The following is a 6,580-nucleotide window of genomic DNA, read 5'->3' as shown; positions in this document are numbered from 1 at the left end:
GAGCTTTGGGGGTGGGCGCGTCGTCGTGCGGAGGAGGTTTACAAAGACTGGTACTTCACGAGGAAGGTCAAAGGCGCTAGGCGCCTCATCACTGCGTCGAGGTGGGCGATAAGCTCTAGCGTGCCACCGACGATGAGGTCTGGTGGGCGCCCAACAAAATGGCAAGATCGATCGTGCACGTATGCCTACGAGAGGCAGATCGATACATCAAGCGCTACAAGGCGGAGGAGGCGGAGTACTGCCTCCGCGCTGGGACGACGCCGCGCGCCAGGGAGCTACTGGCGAGGGGCTGCCAGATTACTGCTCCCAGTAGGGATTATTAGTTTTAGTATTTTTCGTTTTCAATTTTATGCATTGTACCTAGTAGTTAAGTATCATCACATATATGTGATGATATTATATATATTCTGTGATGAACTAATGAACAGAGTACAAACATTGAAAAGGAGCAATAGACAGAGTACGCACATTGAACCAGAGCAATAAACAGAGCAATATTATGATTGCTGTGAATACAAAGCCATCCATGTCGAAACGACTCAACAAAATAAAACGCGTAAATGAGACCATGACTAGCAGCCCTTGCCTATGGTAGCTTTTGGCTCTGCCTGAACTCATGCAGGTGTTCTTCCGAGCGGTTGACACGCTCATGGTACATCTGGAGCACGATCTCGGGCTCCAAGTTGGCTATTTCGTCGGAGATAACCACTTCGAGGATGCGACGGCCATGTTCCTCTATTGCGCCCAGGTGGACACCTGGGCCAAGGAGGCGATCGAGCCTACCGACCAGTGAGTTGGCTTCGAGCGGGCCACGGATAAGGCGAATGTGATGACCCATGTGAACGGCGCGGCGGGTGTCCAGTGCGAGTACGGCACGACCAACCTCTGGTGCAAGTATGACGCAGAGGACCTGTGCCCACTCCTGGCAAGGAAAGTGGGTACTGACGAGATGTGTACCTAGCTATGATGACCTGTCGATAGAAGGAAAGCACCGATGGATCCGCTCTTGCTGTGCGGCGTGCCGCACCTCTCACTCTGTGGCGCTCCAATGGTCTCGCCATGCGGCAAGCCGCAGCCTATCGGCGCGGACACACCATTGATAATGTTATGCAGTGAGCTGCAGCCTCTCGGCGCTAGCATGCCTATCTTGATACACGGCGCTGAAACGCCATGGGCCAAGGGTCTGCTCAACCCTAGCGATGACGCGCATCACGGCATCGTCCATCGCGTTTCTGGGGAGCACAGTGGCCTCGACGGGTCATGGCGCCTTCTGGTTTTCCTTGTTGATGAGGTTGATGGCAGAGGCGGTGCTTTGGTGGGTTGTCATGCTTGGAAAAGGTGGATGTGCTACAGGCTGCGCTAGTTGCCTCTGTGCGTCACGCCACGCCTAGGTTTATGTGCAATATCACTAGGTGGCGGGAAACATGTGAGGAAATGGCGGGAAATGGTGGCATGTTCATAAAACGACATCAATTAATGGAAACTTAGCATATAACAAACATCGAGCTAGCATAAGAAGTAGATGATGATGAGATGAATGCGGACCGCACCAGGGAACCCGTCGGTGATGAATTCATCAACCGCAAATGGTTGTACACTCGCAAGCGTTTGCCCACAACACACACGGCTTATTCCATCACAAACAGGTCAGATGGATCAACTGTATGCCATGTATACACATTGTCATAAAGTAATGCAATAGACCTTCTTTAACATATGTTAAAAACTACTAATAAAGCAAGGTCCGTTTCGCCAATTTTTTCATCCGTTCACCGCAAAAAAAAAATTCTCTATTCGAGGTGTACTAAATTCTTATGCGTTCATCTGCTAAAAAAGGCTATTTAGAATTTCGTACGTGGGCCATGTGCTTTGGCCCAGCGAAGCCAGCCCACTTAGATTTCTGCCCACATAGCTGGGAAAGTTCTATTTTTCACACAGGACGACAAATAGTCGCAGCTTTGTACAGGACAACCAATAATGGGCTGGCCCAGTTTTCTTTGTTTCTGTGTTTTACTTCTATTTCTATTCTCCTTCCCCTATCTCTTTTTGCCCTTCCAAATTTATTCCTCTTATAGAATTTATTTCATAAATTCAAAATTCTCAAAAAAATGTCCAAAATTCAAAAATGTTGGTGCTATTTTGAAAAATATTCGGAACTTAAAAAAGTTTCCCATTTTTTCAAAAACTTTTATTACTTTTCAAAATTGTTTGAGATTTATAAAACGAAAATGGAATTTTTAAAAATCCTCCAAGTTCAAAAAATATTTTTGTTTTAGTGAATTTTTCCCAATTCAAAATAATGTTAAAAGGTACACATTTTCTAAAATCTTATGAATTTTCAACACATGTTTCCGTGCTAAAAAAAGTTCACAAATTCCAATAATGTTCATGTTTTTATAAAAAAAGTTGGTGTTCACAAAAAATGTTTGTGAATTTTAAAAGACTTTCATGTTTCAAATTTTCTTCCGCTTTCTACAATTCAAAATAATGTTAAAAGATACACATTTTCAAAAAATGTTATGAATATTCAACACATATTGCTGTGCTAAACAATGTTCACAAATTCAATTAATGTTTATCCTTTTATAAAAAAAGTTGGTGTTTTCAAAAAATGTTTGTGAATTTTAAAAGATGGTCCTGTTTCAAATTTTGTTCACATTTTTTTGAAAGTGTACATAATTTTCAGAAAAAGTTCAGGATTTAAAAAATGGTTAATGTTTCCTAATTCAGAAACTTCATACCTTCAAATCTTCTCGATTGAAAGGAAAATTAGATTGAATAATTCATGGGCATTCTCGGGTGTACGATGACGTAATTAAACTCTTAAATGCCCTCGATCAATGATGGAAAAGTAGCGGATTGATTACTTCACACCCGGCGAAACCGAGAAGCTAAATGTTCCTTTTTCACATGCACATGGAGTTTTGCATGCACATATAATTCTCACTAATTTTAATTCCATGCTATTTTTTCTCCCATTGCAATGCACGGGCATATGTGCTAGTGTTAAAAAAAAGGAGCTCGAGGTTAAATTAGCTGAGGGAATGCGTCATTTCGGTCATTTGACCGCAATGACCCATCCTATCAGCTAATTTAACATCAACACAACTTCCCATACAGTCACCCATCTGATGGCTACTCCAGCCTAAGAACATTTAACTTGAGAGTTCTCTTACATGAGCTACTGGTGGACCAGCTAGTCCTTGCTAATATAGGATGCCTCTTCGCATCCTTATGGCGTATCTGGATGACCGCCTATCCCCCAATGGCCAATATATGTTGTGTAGACAGAGCATATCACATACGTCTTATTAGAAGCAATCTTCTGTGTTATTATCGATCTTCGCACACATTTCTGATTACAGACCTGTTTGCCGCGTATCACACACATCTTGTTATATTGAACCATTTCTGTTCTCTTGTCCCAACGCAAACAGTTCATCCGAGTGAACCACATGCCGTATCACACACACCTTGATCTAGCTGAGAGTTTCTTTTGTGTTGTCTAATCACAAACAGTTCATCTGAGTGAAGCGTATGTTCTATATCGCACACCTTCATCGGGCAGCCCGTTTCTTTTGTTCCTCCTCATCACAAACAGTTAATTTAACTAAACCGTATGCCCTGCATCGCACACGGAACCAAAATATGAACCGTGTTTGATGCATCCGTCATCACAAACGTTTTTCTCCTTTTTGACGGTTTTTTACACCATCGTTTGTGATTATTGCATCGTACACAATTTTGTCGAAGGGTCTCTGATCGTAGTGTCGCGTTAGCAGCATCCTGCAGTAGTGGAGGTACCACAGAACTCTTACTATTTCTTCTGCGCCTATTGTATCTGCGGTCTCTGCCCTCGCTTCTCCAGATTCTTCGAGGCAATCATGAACACCTATAGTTTCCATCTTCTGGATTTTACGCCAAATGCAATGGCAACCATGGCTATCTTCGCCCATCTATGTGAGAACTTTTTCGGTGTCAACCTCAATGTCTATCTGTTCCGCCACTATTTTGTCCCGCAGGTGGAAAGCAAAAGCATATCGCTCCAGGATTATCAGTTGGATGCCGCGTGTGGCGAGGAAGCTTTGGGATTACCTTCCCGGGAATCAGCGGCAAAGGTGGAATGAGTGGAGAGGTGATTGGTGCTGGATTCAGGACCAAGAGGCCCCTGAGTTTTATGAAGCCCAGAGGGAGGTTGTTGAGTGCGATAGGGACTGGAGCGCCAAGGACCTCACTGAAGATAGACTGCGCCCGACAATCAACAAGATCACCCGTTTGGTGGCTGCCGGGCTAACTATCGAGCATGTGGGTGCAGATTTTCTCCTCCGCCGAATCTCGCCACTGCAAGAATGGGACAAGCCTGCATGGTTGTATGGCTAGTCGGCAGAAAGGAAGAGGTTGCTCTCCGGGCTGGCCAACAACCTGTCGGTGTATGGCCATGCCTGGTTATGCGACCAACTGTTCGGCCGCTTCAACATGTTAAAGCTCCCAGCAACTGTCATCCAGGTAATTGATGAAGAGCTCGAGTGGTCGAGCACCTTGGTGGAGGTGGCTACCATGGTTGTGTTGGAAATATGCCCTAGAGGCAATAATAAAAGGGTTATTATTATATTTCCTTATTCATGATAATTGTCTTTTATTCATGTTATAACTGTATTATTCGGAAATCATAATACATGTGTGAATACATAGACCATAACATGTACCTAGTGAGCCTCTAGTTGACTAGCTCGTTGGTCAATAGATAGTCATGATTTCCAGACTATGGACATTAAATGTCATTGACAACGGGATCACATCATTAGGAGAATGATGTGATGGACAAGACTCAATCCTAAGCATAGCACAAGATCGTGTAGTTCGTTTTGCTAGAGCTTTTTTCAATGTCAAGTATCTCTTCCTTAGACCATGAGATCGTGTAACTCACGGATACCGTAAGAGTGCTTTGGGTGTACCAAACGTCACAACGTAACTAGGTGACTATAAAGGTGCACTACATGTATCTCCAAAAGTGTCGGTTGGGTTGACACGGATCGAGACTGGGATTTGTCACTCCGTATGACGGAGAGGTATCTCTGGGCCCACTCGGTAATGCATCATCATAATGAGCTCAAAGTGACCAAGTGTTTGGTCACGGGATCATGCATTACGGTACGAGTAAAGTGACTTGCCGGTAACGAGACTGAACGAGGTATTGGGATACCGACGATCGAGTCTCGGGCATGTAACGTACCAATTGACAAAGGGAATTGTATACGGGGTTGTTCGAATCCTCGACATCGTGGTTCATCCAATGAGATCATCGAGGAGCATGTGGGAGCCAAGATGGGTATCCATATCCCGCTGTTGGTTATTGCCCGAGAGCCGTCTCGGTCATGTCTACGTGTCTCCCAAACCCGTAGGGTCTCCACACTTAAGGTTCGGTGACGCTAGGGTTGTATGAATATGAGTATGCAGTATACCGAATGTTGTTCGGAGTCCCATATGAGATCCCGGACGTCACGAGGAGTTCCGGAATGGTCCAGAGGTGAAGAATTATATATAGGAAGTGATATTTCGGCCATCGAGAAAGTTTCGGGGTCACCCGGTATTGTACCGGGACCACCGAAAGGGTCCCGGGGGTCCACCGGGTGGGGCCACCCATCCCGGAGGGCCCCAAGGGCTGAAGTGGGGAGGGGAACCAGCCCATAGTGGGCTGGTGCGCCCCCCTTGGCCCACCCCCTGCGCCTGGGCTTGAAACCCTAGGGTGGGGGGGGGGGCGCCCCACTTGCCTTGGGGGGTACTCCACCCCCCTTGGCCGCCGCCCCCTTGGGAGATTGGATCTCCCAGGGCCGGTGCCCCCCCTTGGGGGCCTATATAAAGGGAGGGGGGAGGGGGGCAGCCGCACCCTGAAGTTCTGGAGCCTCCATCCCCCTGCTACACCTCTTCCTCCTTCGTCACGTGCTTGGCGAAGCCCTGCCGGAGTGCTGCTGTTCCACCACCACCACGCCGTTGTGCTGCTGCTGGATCCATCATCATCAACCTCTCCTTCCCCCTTGCTGGATCAAGAAGGAGGAGACGTCATCCGCTCCGTACGTGTGTTGAACGTGGAGGTGCCGTCCGTTCGGTGCTAGGATCTCCGGTGATAGGATCACGACGAGAACGACTACTTCAACCCCGTTCTTTTGAACGCTTCCGCTCGCAATCTACAAAGTGGTATGTAGATACATTTTCCATGACTCGTTGCTTAGATGATCTCATAGATGGATCTTGGTGAAACCGTAGGAAATTTTTTTAATTTTCTGCAACGTTCCCCAACAGTGGCATCATGAGCTAGGTCTATGCGTAGTTCTCTATTGCATGAGTAGAACACAATTTTGTTGTGGGCGTAGATCTTGTCAAATTGCTTGCCGCTACTAGTCTTATCTTGCTTCAGCGGTATTGTGGGATGAAGCGGCGCGGACCAACCTTACATGTACGCTTACGTGAGACCGGTTCCACCGACTGACATGCACTAGTTGCATAAGGTGGCTGGCGGGTGTCTGTCTCTCCCACTTTAGTTGGAGCGGATTCGATGAAAAGGGTCCTTATGAAGGGTAAA

Source organism: Triticum aestivum, chromosome 6B (assembly GCF_018294505.1).
Source record: "Triticum aestivum cultivar Chinese Spring chromosome 6B, IWGSC CS RefSeq v2.1, whole genome shotgun sequence".
In the NCBI taxonomy this organism is placed as follows: domain Eukaryota; kingdom Viridiplantae; phylum Streptophyta; class Magnoliopsida; order Poales; family Poaceae; genus Triticum; species Triticum aestivum.
Note: the sequence above shows the minus strand (reverse complement) of the source record.